Genomic DNA, 19,691 nt, shown 5'->3' on the forward strand with positions numbered 1-19,691 from the left:
TTTTGTTTCAATATGGAAACAAGAATATCAAGGTCACTGACATCCCTGCTGTTGTTCCAACACAGGATTTGTCACATAAGGCTCATGAAAGAATCATACAGAAGGTGTGATTTGTATGAGAATCCTGATGTAAAATGCATGACATACGAGCCTTTTTTTTTATTTATGACCAAATAACCGCAAGCGTGATCTTTTGATTTGATATATTAGTGGATTTTTTATTTTTTTCCCCATTCTGCTGGCTTTGATGAGATTCTTTGTAAGCATAATGATGTTTTGTTTTGGTGATTTGTTATGAGTGCTCTTTCAAACTGGAACACGGTTTTGCTCTTTGTGTAATCCACTTTGAAAACAAGGCATCGTGTCTTGTCATGACAATGTGTCCCAATAATAGCATTTCCCTTATTTTGCACCTAAATCGATGCTAAATGACTGCTATGCAGGTCTTGCAAAAGAAAGTTAATTTTGCAGCCTGTAATAGTTATTTTAAAATTGCTTGAAAGCGTTAGTGTTGCAGATATCAGCTGTAGCAATGTCTGCCCTCTCACTTAAATGAGAAAACACATAAAGCAATCCCCAAAGCAATCTTGATGGATAAAGAACCCTACAGAAAAACATATGCATTGTGTGAATTGTGTGAAATGATTTGTTTTCTTTCAAACACATAATCATTTTGAGCATCCTTCCCAGCTAGAACACAATATTGGTATTTATGTCACTATTTTCTGCTTTTTTCACAGGAGGCAGTATGACTGATTGATGATCAGAGCTGATTGCATCCATCATGTCAGGGCAGGGAAGAGTGTCAATTCTCTCCCCTGAGCCAGTGATTGAACATGGTGGGGGAGCAAATGTAAAACCAGTCCAGGCTCAGTAAAGCTTAACATGATATTGCCAATCAAGTAGCCTGGCTCTTTTGACTCACGTGTTAAGGAGAAATGGACCTCATTGTTCTTATTGGCCTCTTGTACTTTATTGCGAGACCCCTCCAACCTCAATTTCAACTACTTCACGTTTCTACAAACTGCCTGCTTGTGTTGAGGTATCAGGGGCTGTGGTGAGAGTCTTTGAAATTCTTGTGACGTGTGACTGCAAGCATTATGTCACAATATAATTATAAATATAATTATGTCATTATATCATTCTTATTAGGGATGCATGATGATTGGTACACCACTGGTATCAGCTGACAAGTAATAAGTAAATATTGGTAGTGGGCCATAATAAAAAATTTTCACGAAATGACAGGCCAGAAAGACATCTTTTTAATTATGCAATCAAAATGCAAACTGTTGACGGTGTAGGCTTTTGTCATTGTTTGGGGCGTTAGTCTAGTTAGTTCCTTATGTTTTGTAAGTTCACTCTCCTCATGTGTCATGCTTTGCTTTATAGCCTCATGTTTGTCTTTGTCTCTTTCCCACTTTTGTGACCGCCTGCTTATTTTCACCTGTTTTTAGTTTTCGGATTAGTTTCAACTTGTGATTTAGTTCAGTCATGCTCCCACTGTGAGTTGTCAGTTTGTCAACGTTTAAGGCTTGTGTTTCATCTGCTTTGTGCCCACTGTGTTGTTCTCAGTTTGGTTCTTGTGTTTCTCCTTATTTTTGTAAGATATGGCTCACTCTGCTTCGTCTGTTTTGAATAATGTTAATTTCACTACAGGGAAGACTTGATGTTCTTTGCAGTTATGTGGACAAAAATATGTGCCTATATCGGCAATCGGCCAAAATGAGTTGGAAAATATTGGCTATTGGCAAGAATCCAATATCGTGCTTCTCTAATTTTTATGATTTTGTGAGTGACTTATGAAGCAGTAAAACTGTCAAATGTGCACCAGCATACAATATGTGGAGCTCCACTCCTCCACTCTATGCTGAAAACTTTATAAGGCACTAAAATATTATGTCTTAAAGGTTGGGGCCATTCATTTATAGAGCAGCCTCTGCAAGCTTTAAGCAGAGTCATTGCAGCAAGATAAAAGAGGCTGTAATTACGCAAATTAATCAATTGTATTGTTTTGTTGATGCAACACATAATGGAAAAAAGCCAATTTAGCATCTGTCAAGATGGATAGCCTTATTTTGTACAACAAGGGAATTCCAAAATCAGTTCTGATACTTCAAGTGCTTTCCTGAGCTTCATCAGCTGAGCAGCAAAAAAGGGTAGATCAATATGTTATTTAGCTACGGTGAATATGAAAAAAGGACACTGGCTTTAATCATGTACTTCAAGCTTCACTTGTCTTGGGCAGTCACTTTGCAAAAGAATGAATTGCAATTCACTGCTCCCTTTGTTTTGCTAGACTTATAAAATCCAAAACCATTAGCCAACTGAGTCAGCATTGCTTAGCGGCTAATGTGATTTACTTAACAAATGGAGGAATCATAGTTTAGAAAATTGTTAAGTGCGCAGTATGTTTTTCTGCCAGTAGCAGTCCTTTATCAAAACAGTGAAAATAAACACATAAGATAAAATAGACCTTTATTAGTCCCGCAGTGGGGAAATTCCCATTAATCTGGTGACCCGGTGATGAATCTGGTGAAATAGTGAAAAATCATAGGGGTCTTCATTGCTGAACCATTGCAGATCTGGCTTGACTCAGGCATCTTCCTCACTCTCTGGCTCTCTCCTGAAAGTTGTAGTGACAGGCGACCAAATGAAACACATTGTTAGCTTGCATAAAATTCTGCATTTCTCTGGGATTTTATAACATTTTTATAAGCTATTAACAAAGGTCTGGTTGGTTTTAAAGCATTTTAATGCAGAAATGTTTCATATTATATGTTTAACAGACACTTTGTTGCCTTTCTTGACCTGATCTGGTAAGTGGCTCCTTTACTTTCTAACCATATTGCCATCAGCACAACTCTGTTTAAAGGTGCAAACCCTTTCAGATAAGACTGCAGCAGTGTATGTTCCAATGAATTCTTCAGCTTTCCTAGATGGGCTGCTCACCTCCATCCTTAACCACACCTGTATAACACTAACATCCTCCACTGTAATCACTGTCTGCTCTCTGAGTTAAGGCGTCTTTCCTCAGTTGTTGCATCCAATTTTTACTTCATATTAAACCCCTCCTTTTCTCACTGAATGTTCACTGAAAGTGGGCTGTTCCAATTCATTCTGTCAGGCGACTGTTTAACCCTCTCCATCTTCCTCCAGATGGGGACTTTTTGGCACATGGCAAATTCAAGGCAAAGGCAAGACAAGGTTAACTATTGAGTCAGTACTGTTGTATACAACATAATGTTACTAATGTTTAAAAATTCTGTGTAAGTCACTTTGCCCTGAAGCTCAGCATTAGCCTTCCAAATAGTGCGGTGCAATCATGTTAATTTGAAATCCTGAGAAAGACTGAGATGTCTTTTTGGAAAGCTAATTTTTTTGTGTCGAAAACAGTTATAAGCATGTTTATGTTGTTCTGATGTTCTATTGACCAATTAAAACCTGTAGTCCATATATATATGTGTGTGTGTGTGTCTATCTATCTATCTATCTATCTATCTATCTATCTATCTATCTATCTATCTATCTATCTATATATATCTATATCTATATCTATATCTATACAGTGCAATAGGTTTGCTCATTGTTAATATATTTCTTAATAATTAACATATTTATTCATTCACAACCAGACCAAAACACTGTCAATTAATTAACACGTCAGTTGTAAGAGAGAGCCGGTGCCACTGACCAATTTAAAATCACCTTGACAGCAGTGACCTTTGAAGAACTACAAAATTGGAGAGTCCAAAATAGAAGAAGGTATCACATAGCTCTGTGACACCATCCAATTTATATGACCCCCACTCTGCCAAAATATAACCTGCTTCATAAAAGAGATGCAGCATGGTCTGCACTGTTAGATAGTTTCAAAATATATCTGAGACGTCCTAAAGTTTTAACAGACACATGTCCACCAATCAGATTAAAGCATTTTCTGTAGACATAAGATGAGGACATGGTGGCTTGTTAGCATTGCTGTGCTTGTAGGATGCTGGCATACTGCAGTTTGCGAACAGCAGACATGCTGTGACTGAAAAGATTGAATTCACTTGTGCTGAACTTATCTTACCCCTCTGCTGAATGCTAGATACCACTGTTGAGTTCAGTGGCCTAATTCAATGAGGCATTTATGACAAGAGGTGCCCACGTGAGAACCCCAAGTGACATATCAGTAGCAGAGCTGTACTCCTACAGTATTCAGTTCTGCACTGTTTGTATTGGAAAGCCACTGACTGATGCTGCCTGTCTAATGGCTATATAGATTTATGACATGTCTGGATGTTCTTTACAGTCATTTGTGGTTTTGTCATCTGTCTGGGAACTGGATAAATGGATTAAGGACAGATAAATTCTCATGGGGCAGGGGGCAGGGAGGCATTAAATTTCAGTTATGTTTACCGGCTAAAATGTTTTATACAGCATGGTCTTACTACCTAGCTAGTCATGGAAGCTGATGACACTACATATTCAAATTTGTTTATCATCCATAAGTTAACTGTCACACTGAAAGTTCTGATTAAATTCTGCTTACTTTGCTGCTAACCAGCTAGCCCATCCTGGGTTGTATTCGAAAAGCAATAGTCCAAAAGCCCCCCATAGTTATCTTGGAATTAAGGTCATAATTTAACAAGTTGCTCCTTTAGTATTTTATATCTTCACTCGTAGAGCCAGTAGGGAGATGTGGACAGTGTGGCAGGAGGCCAGGCAGTATTCATAACTATTATTACTGTGATTATTGTTATTTGTATATTTCCTCTTTTTCCTATAGCCTTTGTTTTATTCTTTGAAACTACTATGTTTGAAATAAATTGAAGCTACAGCCTCTCCTGCTAATGCATTCATGCTTTGTCAACTCCAGTGATCATTTCAGCTGATAATAAATCACACCAGGATCTCTGCACCACTGATTATCAAGGGGAATTATTCAAGGACTAGATTACAATACTTATGGTTAGATGGTAATGCATTTTTCAGTGTGCTATTATTTAAATAAGAAGGTGACACCATAAATCAGTGCTTGGATCACATATAGAATAAAGGAGATCTTCCAGAAAAACAGGTCTGCATTAGAAATAAAGTAAAATCCACAATAGTTCACAATAATACAAAAGTCCACATGAAAATATTTTAAGAGAATATGCCTCAGTATAGGGAACACCTAAAAAACATCTGGCAATAGAAAACTTTTCTTAATAACAATTGCACATCATTATATGAATAATAAATCAAAGCTTATGCTGTACAGAATTAGAGCAATGACTTTAAATTTTGTCATTGAAACACTATTGAAAAAGTTGTGTTCTCATTTAAAAATAAAACACAAGTATGAATTATTTTGTTTTCAATGCTAAATTTTATTTATGATGACAAAATTAAAGTCAGTGCTCTGGCTCTGTAATGCTGCATTATTTACTTAATAGGCTAACAGTGACTCAAGAACGTGTGGGTAGAAAGGGCATGACTGCTCATTTAAAGACCTTCAAATGGCAGTGACATTACAGAGAAAAAAGGCATGTACCTGTCGAAGGTTAAATACTTCATGTCAATGTTCAAACATAAGTTTAAATGGATCAGCGCTGACAGTTGGTTTCACATGGGTCATGAACACTGGACCCTCGTTTGTTGACCCATCAGCCACCAAATATCTCTCTCTGTGCGAAGTATATACCCTGATATTTTTATTTCTTTGAGATTCGCTTCTAAAACCTTATGACACACAAAAAGAACAAAACATTTTGTGATGAGACACAGACCGACTAAAGGCATTAGCGTGTTATTCGTACACCGTTTGGTGAAAAATGTGGACATAATCACGGCGTGCAGATACCATTCCAACTCAGTCTTTATACGTTAATGAGGATGCATTCATTTTTCATTTAAATGAATAATTCATTTTTCAAGATTCAAATTAACAAGTATTGTTATACATTCACAAAAGTGTTGCTATCCTCTGACACTGATCCAAGTATTCAGTATTCAAGTTCCACATAACAACAAGAATACTTTTGTACAGATATCACATCCGCCCTCTCCTATCCCCGTAGGTTCCTTTGCTTGATGCTGTTGGTGGTCCAGCTGAAATTATCCCCAGGCTCCTCTGTACCTTCTATTTGCAATACGTTCTTCAAAATGTCGACTTATCACATTTACAATGACTCAAAGGCAGAACTGAGTTCTTATTAAATCTGTAAGGTTGGTAGAAAGCCAGAAGTCCTTTTCACACTGACCAAAGACCAAGGTCTTTACAATACGTTCTACTTCAGTCGGAGTGAATGTAATTACACTGCAATGTGCAGTATGTGGACCCACAGCACGGGAGTGTTTAATCATCATGGCTCTAGGTCCAGTATGTTCATGACAAAGCAAGCTGCTTTTCTGCTATTTCAGCATTTGTGAGAGCCATTTCACAGCAAATTCAAATTAACACCTTGACAATAAACATGTTTCTGAGAGCCAGGATTGTGACCCTTTGGTCTGTGAAAGAAAATGTTAAAGTACAGTAAGTAAAGTAAAGTAGTCTTATCTCACTAGCAGCAGTTTTTGTTTTATTGACATGGTGGACATTTAAGACTCAAGACATGAAGATCAGGGTGTTGATTTCGGTGTTGATCCTCTTTAGCTTAAATAACAAAATACATTTTAACAGAGAAACACAACTTTATAAGTTATATATTACAGAGATGTAATTGAGCCCAGTGTTTCCAAGTGGTTTGTTTCAGAAGATGTGTTTTCAGGTAAATATCAGAAAAAAATATGAATGAATCTTGGAAACGATGTAGTGCTGGTGGGAAAAAAAAGGGCAATTATAAAACTTGGTAATTTGTGGCAGGTTTATTCTTGCACTTCCTTTGAAATGCTCCACTTTGTTTTTGCAGTGTTTACACTGATGCAAATAAGATACGATAGTAATTAAAAATTACTTGAAAATCTTACCTTACAGCAAGAGGTTTATCAGACTCTCCCGTGAGACTACGCTGAATTGCCTGTACAAGAGCTTCATCTTCCTCCATATAAACCGGGCTGAGCAAAGGAAGTTAGAAAGGCAAACAGCATTTGTCAAAGAATTATGGTCAAATTGTGAAATTGTTTAAAGAAGATTAATGAGGAAAGCAAATTCTAATTTATTTGTATGCATTCAACTGAATACAAAGTGAAAATCTGCACTGACAAAATAAACTGGCTAAATACTTTAAAGCCTTCTATGTCATGTTCATTGTGTGAAACAGAGCAACATCTATATAAAATCTGCTAAATTATAAGGTCTGCAAGTCTTCAGCCTGTCTTTCATTTTCACACTTGAGCAGCCTCTGTCTCCTGATGTCCGGCCTCACACGGTGATGAAGGATCTGTAAGAAGGAAGGTCAGCAGGAAATATTTTTGCAATAATGTTAATCTTATGTGCTCAATGCGTCCTAAGTGCAACTTGTCCTTAGTTCCGTTGTTTAAGTATGCTTCCTTTAGACAATTTGAAGACTGTCTTTATGGATTTGGGGTGAAGCAAAACTGAATGAGATGAGCAAGGTGAAATTGTTGCCTCTATTTGCTTTCTTTCCAAAGTAACAGAAGCAGAAGCCAAGGTTCAAATAACTGTGCTGCCAAGCGCCACGTAAACCACTTATAATGGCTTGTTTTTACAGTGATTGCAGTAAGGGCTGACACACAAAAACACACATACACACAAACTAACTGGTACAAAAGTTACATGCAATTGCTTTATGTCAGCAGCAAAATCATGGGTCTTGATCAGGTGGTGAAATTCCACTTTAAAGAAAACCTGCAAAAGTACAAGATGGCCAAGAACTAATAAATAGCAATAACAATTCTGTGTTCCCACACAGTGCTTAGTCAGCTTCTCCTTCTGTGCAATTTGATTTCTTGCTGCAATTTTCAAGAGATCAAGTATGAAATATATTTATTTACTGACATATTTTTACCATTAATTGATCCATTCAATCAGTCAAATAAGAGTCAACATGGACGCATACTGGTTCAATTTATAAAACTTTCCGGGGACCGCTGGAGTCCACATGGAGGATACACTCCAACCAAGAGCAGTAGATTGGCTTCTACAGGAAGTACTATCAGCATCAACAGGAAGACATATTGTGCGTGTGTGCACTTGGTTTTTTTGGTAGCATAGTGTCTGTGTGGTAATAAAAAGGCATACATCCTCTGATGATGAAATTTACATCACAAAGTGTAGTGTAGTGCTGTACACTAAAGTATAGTTTTAGCTTGTAGGAATACATCTCTGCTTACAATCAAAGAGACGTCCCCTGGGATGGTAATCCAAAACATCAGGGAAAATATACAGTTAAAATTTGATTTGCCTGAAAAAGTCTAAGTTCGGAAAAGTGGTATAGTAAATGGATGGATGGATGGAAGTCTAAGTTAATTAATATACTGTATATATAAGAAGACAAAGCCACCCATACACACACACACATACTCCTTCCCACACAAACAACACTAATGGATTAGTGCAGACCTTTAAGAGTATGTAACTACCCTTACCTGCACTTCTGTATAGTCGAAATTAGAAATAAGATTGAAAAAAAAAACATAATATGTATTCAAAATCATCGCAGTGAGAAAGTAACTGGTGAATGAGCCTACAACATATTAGACAATTCATTTGAAAGTACAGATCACCTATTCAGGATAAATATTTTCATTTATCAGACCCCACTGTCCTTCTCTGGCACATGTCTTTGCACTACATAGACAAAAGAACTGGGACAGACCTCTATTTTATTGAATTCAGGTGTGGTATGGGGCTGTTTTTCAGGGACTGGGCTCAGCCCCTTATTCTCAGTAAAGGAAAATCTTAATGCTTCAGTGTGTGTGTGTGTGTGTGTGTGTGTGTGTGTATACAGGATATACACACACACACTCACCAAAATGTTTACCTGTACTTATGTTCAAATTATATACAGACAGGAGCTATTCATTGAGCTATTCAACACTGGTTAAACCATATCCATTAAAGTAATATTTTCAACTGCCCTTTCCTTTTCTTTGTGTGAGCCTTTCTGTGCAGGTAGTAGGAGTGCAGGTAAGTTTCCAGTTACATCCTTTGCTCGTGTGTCTTTTTTCTACACATCCAAAACACAGGCCAGGAACTTTTGTGAACTTGGTGAGAATTTGAAAGCAAGTAGCAAGATTGTGTTCTGCTTGGCAGTACATGTATTGGTTTAATAGCAGCCTGTTACCATGTCTTAAGGCTGTTTGAAGTACTGGTGATACACCTATGGTAAAACTGCTCTTACTTTGTTTTAACTTCATGATGGAAGTAGCAGGTGCAAATGTGTAGCCTGTTTAAGCTGTAGCTGGACTTTCCCTTAGCTTTCCAAACAAGAGATAAGACAACATTCTCATCTGATTATTCACAAATTGGGCAGGTTTTTTGTCACAGCCTTTTGCTCTGCAATTCTTCTCCATCCAGGAGGAAAGCTTAGGCTCATTCATACACAGAAGCAGAAGATGAAGTAAAGCTCAGGTGACTTGTATTACACACATGCAAACACACACTTAAGAAGAAAAGAGTGGTCTGATGCCTTCATGGTCAAGGGCTACAGAGAGCATCTGTCCAATATGTTTGCATTCCTCAACATCCAAAGTTTTGTGTACTCACAAAAATCTAAAAGCTGGACCCTGGAGTATCCCTGACTCCACATACTCTATGAAGGTCACGTAAGATGGATGCAGTCATCGATGCAGTGAGATGAAGGCGTTGTATCATCTTACAAGGATTAGCCTCTGGGAATGGGAATGGTCTCAGATTCCTATCACTGACATGGAGAAACTGAATGGCCGGTCAGTGTGGAAACCCAAGTCGGGGCCTGCTGTCATTGCCTGAGGAAAATATTAGTATTCACCGCAAGGTCATAGGCCAACTTCCCTCATCTACCTCAATCAACCAAGAACTTTCCAGAACATCTGGACTTGCTTCTCTCATCTCATGCTGTTGCTGTCAGGATTTGAGAAACAAACAATGAAGAGGTACAACAGGGGTTTCATTTCTTTTGGGTGCCTTTCGATTACCTCTGCAACCCCAAATGTTTTTAACTCACCCATCAGCTATTCCAAGGCCTTTTCTGTTTGCCCCTAAACAAGGCCCCCACAGTTTCCTCTACAAAGAGATGTCTTTGTTCTACTGTGCGGAGGAACTAAGCACACCAAACAACCTCAGTTAATCCTGAACCCTCCATAACAGCCTTTTTTGTGCCCTGTAGTGTCTCTGCACCCTTTATTCTTTGCAGCTTCTCCCCAAGTTTCCACACATCCAGCTCAATACTTACTTGAGGAGTTGGACAGCAGGAGAATACACAGCAATGTAGGTGCTCTGTCAATCTGCACTCCAAAAGTAGCAGGATTTTTGAAGAATAAAAGCACAAAAACTCTGAAACAACATTCCTTTGTGCCTGGGCTGACATGTTCCAACCCATGATTTCTTTCCTTTGTAATATTAATTTTCCTGTCTTATTCAGAGTCTAAGTTTTTCTTCTTTTCCACGTTATTAGATAACATTTAAACTAATGGTAACTTAATGGTTGAAAAATTGTGTGGGTACAAACCAAGGAACTGTGATTTCATGACAGCCCAGCTCTTACAAAGCAGCTGATACAACTTCTATGATTATTACCACAGTCAGCTGATATTCAAAGGTGAATTTCTGCAAGACATGTTCCAATATCAAGTCATTAACACAACTCTACTTCTAGTCCCCATATTTTGTGATATTTATGCATAACTTAGTACTTGAGAAGAGAAGTGACTGCAGTGTAGGGAATTATATTTATTTATCATTATAAAGAAAGTTATAATTGGTTAAATTAACACAAATTTAACCAATCCTGTAAATTCTCCACAATATGTAATTTTGGCTAAGCTAATCAATAATCATTGCAGATTTTCCTGAGTTTTATTAATCATATGCAAAATGCTGAGCCATACACGTTCCAAACTCATTTCCTCCTTTCTGGTTGTGTGGATGCATACATGTGTGCCACGAAGCCCTCATGGTTATCATATTTAAGTTGGTATATAATTGCAGAAATTTTAGAATATTGACTCTTGAGAATCCATAATCCATATTTATTGTTCCTGTCATTAAAGTAATAGCCTTCTGAATTCCCTGGCTGTGCAAAATGGAAGCGATGGAAATATCACAAAACTATGATGAGACAGTGTTTATTATCTCTTCATTACTTGCTGTTACTATATTTCACGCTGACTAACCTATAGTGACACGCAAATAGGCTTACATTACACACCAAGAAAACAAGATGGTGTCAGTTCCTTGATGAAGTCAAATTTCATCCAATATTCACAGGTTTGAGTCCATACATTCAAGCTGATTAAAACCATCATCCACCAAGGAGCAAGCGACAAACATTTTGGAGACATCTTTCAAGTAAACAGCGCAAGCAGCGCCTGAGCATTCTTGACTGCAACATCACCACCTCATTTATACAGTGCTAACAATGCTAATGCATTTCCATACACAGAGGGCTGAGGGTAGAAAAAATATTTTCCTCTTTTGGTTATTCTCTCTCCAGAGACTCTGAATCAAAATATACTGAAATGTATTCAGCATACAGATGAACTTTCTAACAGCAGTGGAGAGCAGAAGGCCCATTAAGGTAGTAAAGAATTAGACAGTGCCAAGATCTCACAGGTCCCTTTACCCTTTCTCCAAGTTCTTAAGTGATAACAGCAACAGACAATGTTCACACCTCATTTCATTTCATTATCGTGTCCCATTCGCTTCATCGCCTCAGTCCCCGCACTAGTCTTTCATCTCAGCATGCAGGCAATAACTCATAGACAGCAAGCATAATGGAAGTTGTGGAGGGGGGGGGTTCTAATCAAAGGTTTGTGAAACCAATTTACCATGCTCTAGAAAGGGTACTCTAGAGAGAATGCCCCCACAAACTACTGCAGATGGGAAACTGCATGATACTATATGACAGCCTACAATTTCAGTTGGGGTATAGACTCAGCACGAGATTGCTTATTAGCAAGATAAGAAATGCATTCGATTCCTGTTGCATACAGTTCATTTTTTCTTGTTGCATAATGGCATGAGTGAGGGCTCTCTGCTGTCTGCACACATGGAACAGTGATTCATAGTGTATAATGTAACTACACATTCAGCTTTCAAAGGGTATCCCTGAGCACTGTGGTTGTTTGAGGGAGAAAGGAAAAAAGAGAGAAAGTACCAGTCAGCAGCAGTGTGGCCTGTGAAGGTCAGTTTTTACTCTGCCCCTCATATCTCTTCATTTGGAGGATTCACAGTATCACCTGGTCAGATGGATCATGGAAAGATGAATGGTCCAGCCCTGAGATTTATAACATTTATCCAAACACATCAGTCTGTGTACTTACCGGCCTTGGCTTCAACCCATCTGGAAATTGCACTAGTCATATTTTTTCATTATGTGAATGACATTTTGTCAACACAGCTGATTAGACATTTTTGACTGATAACTCATTTTGTCAATTGTCATCTTAAAGCCTAGCTTAATCCTGGTCTGAATCTGTAGATGTAGTGTGTTTTCATTGTTAGAAATCAGGGTGAGAAATTCCTCTTAAAGAAAGCTGTGAAATTGATCTGGCACCCACTGAAAGGCATGTGAAGAGGCCACTGATTAAAGGAGACATCCCATCCTTTCCGCTGACCAATGCCAACCTCCAAGCGCTGGACTAATAGCTGTCACTGCCACTTTTCTAACAAAGAATGTCTTTGTTCACAGTGATTCTTTACCTTTAGTCACACTCATGTGTAACAACCTTAGCTTACAAGTCAGAGCAATTTATTCCACGATTATGATTCAGTGACTGTGTCCTCCAAATCAATCAAGACTTCTTAATTATTGGCCTGCAGGATGGATGGAAGTAATGAATTATTAGTTGAAGTAGAAAGTAAGATCGGAGGTCTGAGGATTGAAGACCTACAGCAGAAATGACCAATGACTGTGGTGCTATGGTTTAAAACAGACATTCATATGATTTATAAAGTGGAGAAGGCCCCTGGAGAAAGGCCAAGGTTTGTGCAATTAGACCAGACTAGTCAAGCCCAGCGTTTTCGCCACACTTGGCCAATTTTAAACCTTTCAGTCACAGAGAAATTTGCTCCACTTTACTCTGACGGATAATTTTTCACTTCCTGTCACAACTCTGTCAGAGCATGTGGCCACAACTTCACTGTGCTGCTAATACAGTCAGCCTCACTCTGCCATGGCTTTGCAAGGTGGGCCCAGACAAAGTGCACAGGCACAGGGCTAAGGTGAGTCAAGGAATATTTATTAAATAGAAATGGGGGAATGGCTGTGGAGAGAGGGGGAGAATATGGCTGGCAGGAAGACTGGGCACAGGGGCGATATGGCAGAGTCGGGCTAGACAGACAGATAAGAGTGAGAGGAGTGGGCAGGAGGGAGTTACCTTGGGGGTTAGCAAACAGGCAGGCAGACAAGTAGAAGATGATCCACTATGACACATGGGAAAAGGCGATGAATATTAATAAGGGATCAGCACAGAGAATAGTACTCAGGAATACACTGCACTGGAGAAATAAGCTCTGAATACCACTAAAGCTGAGCAAACAAACTGGCAGTGAGCAGGTGAAGAGCCAGGGTAGAAATACTGCTGTGGTGATGAGTAGATGGGCAGCAGGTGGGCAGGTTTAGCAGGTGTGCATAATCAGCAGGGAACCGGGATTGCCATGCCCACAGCACGGACACAGACAGCGACAGCCAGGAGACAGGGAAGTGAGAAATGTAAGGAAACACAAGCGAAAATACTGCTGCGTCACCTAGAGATTAGGTTTGCATTCATTTGTTGGCAGAATACATTTGAGGGAAACAAAACTGCTGTCTGGATGATGTCCGGGGTCATGTACAGCAGGTTTAGAAAAAACGATGAAATATGTTGTCAGTCAAGGTGGAGCTGACATGTTCTGAGTGAACATATTGCAGCTTTGCAAATACATCAGTGCAAGACATTTCCTCATCATGCTGAAAATAAAACGTAAAGCAGACAAACTCAAGGCGGTGGGTGTCTTACTAATTTAACACTATGAATTAAGACTGGATTTATGAAAGTTTTTTTTAGTTATGTCTAATAGTTAGGTTAAGGTATATTTTAGGACATTAAAGACCTATTTTTAAAAGCTGTAATACTTCCTAAGTGTATATTTATGTTCTGTGCACTGCATTTTTATATAGAAAAAACAAAAAAAAACGTGTAAATGTCAGTGCAGTCGACTGGGGGAGCTGTTGTGTTTATTGCATTTGGATATTGTCCACTTTAGAGGTCTTTGAAAATGCTGCTGAAAATTTTATTTTAATTTACTCATGCATATGGGTGTGAAGTGAAGTGAAGATGAAAATGCAAATTGAATTATAGCATTTTCACTTTTGTTTTTACACAGTTAACACATAGATATGGGGAAATTGTTATGCTATTGTGGAAATACATTAAGTTTTTCAAATTTCATTTGATTGTGTTTGTATTCATGTTTCATTATCATAATTAGAATTTTAATCTTGTCCCATATAGGCTTCCATTACAAACCAAAGTACTGGACAACCTACAGCCATATGTGTCCACTGTAGATGAACATGTTACATGTTGCACGTGATTTCTACAATGCAATAATTAAGCATAGCAAAGTTACATTGGATTGGAATATCTAAAGTTTTCATGTCTAAATACATTCCCAAATACATACATATAGGACTCATCATAATACATACATTACCTAAACCCATTGTCCAGTCGTAGAAACATGAGACTGCAGGATTAAATTCTGGTGGCACATGCATTTTCACAGAGCGTGAATGCAAAAAGACATAAAAAAAGATCTAAAGTCATTTTTTCCACTGTCAGAGGACAGTGGAAAAAATATACAGCTCTGGATAAACCTTTCATCAAGCTGTGGACAGTCTCTGTCTGACAGAAAATTGCCAAGCCATTTCTCTGGTCCTTTTCAGCTGTGCACTGAGCTTACATTGGTTTCAGTTTATTTCTGTTAACAGGTGTGTGCAAATAGAAACTAAGGGTGCTTTTTGATCCGCATCAAAGTAAAAAAAGGATACATTGTTGTATGTTATTTCTGATCCAGAGTCTGTTCACGCTGACTTTTCTAACAGATCAGACAGCATGAGGAGTGGACATGGAGGTAACAGACTGACAAGTTGATTGGGCAATTTTACTGATTGTCATCCTGCATCATTGGATCATCAAAAGGACCCATGTGGGGAAATCAAACTCCTGTGACTGACAGAAGTTAATGCGCTACTTTAATGCTTCTGATGTGTGTATGTTCTTTGATGTCATAAAGGGCTCACAAAGAAATTACCACGAGCATTATTAATATCACCAGACTGCAAATCAGCCACATGTTATGAATAATGACTAACAGATAGAGAGAGTAACAAAGTGAGGCGTTTTGTATAGCAATAGCATGGGACTTGTTACTGTGGGATCGCCATCACACACTTTTTTATGGACTTAATGAACTGACAAAGTACACAGAGTAGGATACAAGCACAGCAGTTTGAACAGATTTTGACCTTTTAATCAGGGAAAGTACCCGTGCTGGTGTGCATACATGCATACAAAACTGTCTTATCAAAAAGTCAAGATCCTGTCTGTATAACTTGATATTTCTTCTTTTTGGTTCATTTGTAAACAGTCAGCGAACAGGAACCCGACCAGAACTAAAATGCAGCAATACGTCATGTATTGTCTCCCTGGTCTGGACAAAGTAAACCGAGCTACGTGTGTGATTGACAATTACATGACATGGTGTAACATGATAATATGATGCTATTATGTTTCAGGTCTTTTGTAGCATATTATAAAACAATTACACAAATATAACTTATGTGGCCTAGAGGTTGCAGAAGTGGCTTGTGATTGAAAGGTTGCTGGTTCGATTCCCCCACGGGATGGGCAGGAAAAATTTGAGTGTGGTGGAGTGATTAATGCTCCCCCACTCCATTAGCCGGCTGATGTGCCCTTGAGCGCGGCACTTGATCCCCCCAATATGCTCCCCGGGCGCTTGATGCTGCCCACTGCTCCTGTGTGTGTTTCACTGCATGTAATTTGCTGGGTGTTGCATGTGTGTGTTCAACTAAGGATGGGTCAAACGCAGAAGACAAATTCAGTGTGTGTATGTAAAAATATATATACTGTCAATAAAGCTATTCTTCTTACTAAGGCTCATCACTCATTATCCATCATGGTCACAAAAAACGGTGCTGTTTGCTGTAATCAGCAGTATGCCACACTGACACATCCATACTCTGGTACTGTTCATCCTGTGCTCTAACTTTTTGGGGATCTGCCCTCTGGCCGACTCACATTAGGTAAGAGCCGCCCTCATCAGATAGACAACTAATCAAAACTGAAAAGTAACAACTTAAACATCAATCTGACATCTCTTAAAACAAACCTCTTGATATGGCTGCATAAAATGGCGTTGCTTTGCAATAAAAAGTAAGAAAGTAAAAGTAATTCAGTGATCATGAAATGAATGATAAGGCAGCGTGGCAATGCAGTGGTTAGCACTTTTGCCTCATATCTACAACGATTTTCTGTGTGCAGTTTGCATTCTCCCTGTGTCTGTGTGGCTTCCCTCAAGGTTAATTGGTGAATCGAAATTGCTTGTCGGTGTGAATGTGAGCATGAATGATTGTTTGTCCGTCTACATCAGCTGGGATAGGCTCCTCATTTGATGAACTGGCAACCTGTCTAGGCTCCAGCACCCCCACGACCCTGCACAGGAGTAAGCGGTGATAGATAATGAATAGATGGATTACATTAATGATTCAAATCACAGGATATTTTAAAGTAGAAAGCATTTTAAAGACAGCCATACATAGAGGAAGGACATCCGTAATGTCAGTTCATCTTCAAACTAAGCAGAAAGAAAATAAATAGAAACCTTGCACAGATTTTCTTCACAGATGCAGATTTTAACGGCTTTGTGCTGTTTGAGATTACAGCACATTTACAGACACTGCAGACAACATTGTCACTGCTGTGCTGACAATATGTTCTGTATCACATCACTCACATCTCCACACTTCTGTTTGACAATCAGACCAATAAACTCAGAGCCAGTGTAACAGAGTATTGCTCTTAAGACTTAATAAGATATAAATAGGATTTCTACAACATATACCGAGCTACCCAAGAGGGAGAAAAGTATATCAATAATGAATCTAGCTGTGGCTGTGATTGTGTTTGAAGCACAGGCTGTAAGTGGAGCTCTTCGCTGTGCACTCTGCTGACATGACAGATTTGCATGCTCCCTTTTTGCTTTCCAGCTTTTGAAGAACTTAGCTATAGTTTCTGTAAATTGGTGGTCACCACATTCAAGTTGAAGGTTTCTCTTGAAACAAAATACACCTTAAAAAAATCATCCAACCTTTGGAAAATATTTTGAAAATCCACTACAATGTGTTCTTACAACTGAAATTGTTACCCATTGTTGTGTTAAACCCATCTTCATCTCCCCATTTGCTTTCATTCATCTGAAACAGTGTGTCAGGCTGAAAAACAGTTCATGTCACAATAGTTTGTTCGTAGGACACTGATGTCATGTAATATATCTTAAATATTAAAAGGGAGCACAATTTCAACTCCCAGGAGTGTTCAGTCTCAACCCTTTGGTGGAAGTTAGGAGATCAAGCATCACTTTAACTTTCCACTGGAATCTGTTTGACACTTCAGCATGAACACTCATCTTGATTTGATGGTACTATTGTTTACTCCAAGGCCAGAATTCAATGTTCTTATAATGTCAACTGTTGGCAGGAAAAGTAACCACAATTTGAACAAGGTCTCTCAAACAGAGGGCCTTTTTAAATTCTTCTACTGCACTTCAAAAATTTCTCTCGAGAAATGTCATGCTGACCTGCTGTATAGCCACTGTTCAAGATGATGCTTTTAATATTTCCCTTTGAAGTCATCACTAAAGTTTTCCTCTTGTCTGTTTTTTTTCCACAGGGAGAGAAACATGCTGGTATTAGTCCAGTTTGCTCTACTTTCAGTTGTTGTTTTAAGTCAAGGGCTTAAACAGAACACTTCTAGGTAGTATGTAAAGTTCTTTGGGATCACATAATGTTTGATAATAATGATAATAATAAATATTTTTCTGTTTATTCTGTAATTTGTATGTATTATAATTTTACTCATAAAGCTAAGACAAAGTTGCATCTCACATTTTCTGGTTTCTCCCTTTCACAGAGCATTGATTTCCACCTAGGTCAAGATAAAGTCTGTGTAACAAGATGCTAAATGCTTATAATAGAGCAATTAGTTAAACTGCCATTTTCGAATATGGTATCCATGGGTTAGGTAAGAAACGGTGTCAGCTACACCGATACAAGATGTTCATCAAACATCAGAATGGCCCATAATGGTCAATTAACCTGGCCCTGCAGCTTGGTGCTTACCCTGTTGTACTGTGGTGTAGGCTACTAGCATTTTAAACCCAGTGCTGCTATGTTACTGTGACCGACATCCACGAGAGAGAACTGTGATCGGTAACAAGCTGGTCTAGGTTATAGAGTCTAACCTTATACTACACTCTGCAATACTGTAGTACAAAGCCTTGTTTTAATCTGCTTAGTTTGATCTGCTAAAGTTACTGCAACAAGCTGTTAAAAAGGAAAAATGTTGTAAGAAATAAAAACATAATGTGTCATACATGTCCTGATGGACTGTGGTGCCCCCTAAACTACTGATTATTGAGATTATTATCCCTGTACCTTTGTCACAAGAACATGGTGTGTGTGTGTGTGTGTGTGTGTATTTGTCCAATGCCAACAACAGAACCTTATTAATACCACAGTCTTCAATAATTTAGCCCTGTGGTCTGTTTAATACTGGGTTTCAGTATCCGTCCTTAAAGCCAGGGGGAAAAAAAGTCTACAAGTTACTGCTCCCTAAGCTTACTGCTATGAGTGCACTGTAGAAATTGAAGGTGACTCTGATGACTACATCAATATTTTAATCTGCTCCTCTGCTGTCTCACTCGGACTACAGCGCCTGGACAGCAGGTGGACGATGTTTAGATAGATTCTCAGAATAAGATCCTGAACCTGAAACAATAAAAGTGAGAGAGACAGAAATCGGATTTTGAAAAGTGAGGATAGCTTGTACCTCTCATCTCCTGGTGAAAATTACACTCAGGTGAATGTCTGTTCAAAACTGTCAGTCAATCCATCTGGCAGATATTAAGATGTTTCTGCCTACCAAAGTGGTGGACCAACCAATAGATCACCCCCATCAGGCAAGATGGCTCAGATCACTATAACAACCTTAACCTTAAACCATACCCTTACAGTGTAGTATAAATGTTGACAAGAGTATTAGGCTGTGGCACAGTAATGTTAGCAGGAAGCGGAAGGAAACGGCAGCAATCCGGCAGCCAAGAAAGCAACAGCGTTGACCCATCTTGCCACTAGCTAATAAATACTAAAACTAACTGATCAAATAACTCTCTAAAACACACAAAGTTACACTACAAGCTAAAGCTAGCAGTCCGCTACCTAACAACTGCCTAAATCGCTGACTAACCTGCTGAATACTATAAACACAGAACTAATTATAAAATTAAAACCAAAATATCTATGCTAACATTACAATGAAACAAGTCAGTCACAATA

The sequence above is a fragment of the Scatophagus argus genome, chromosome 11, assembly GCF_020382885.2.
Source record: "Scatophagus argus isolate fScaArg1 chromosome 11, fScaArg1.pri, whole genome shotgun sequence".
Taxonomy (NCBI): domain Eukaryota; kingdom Metazoa; phylum Chordata; class Actinopteri; family Scatophagidae; genus Scatophagus; species Scatophagus argus.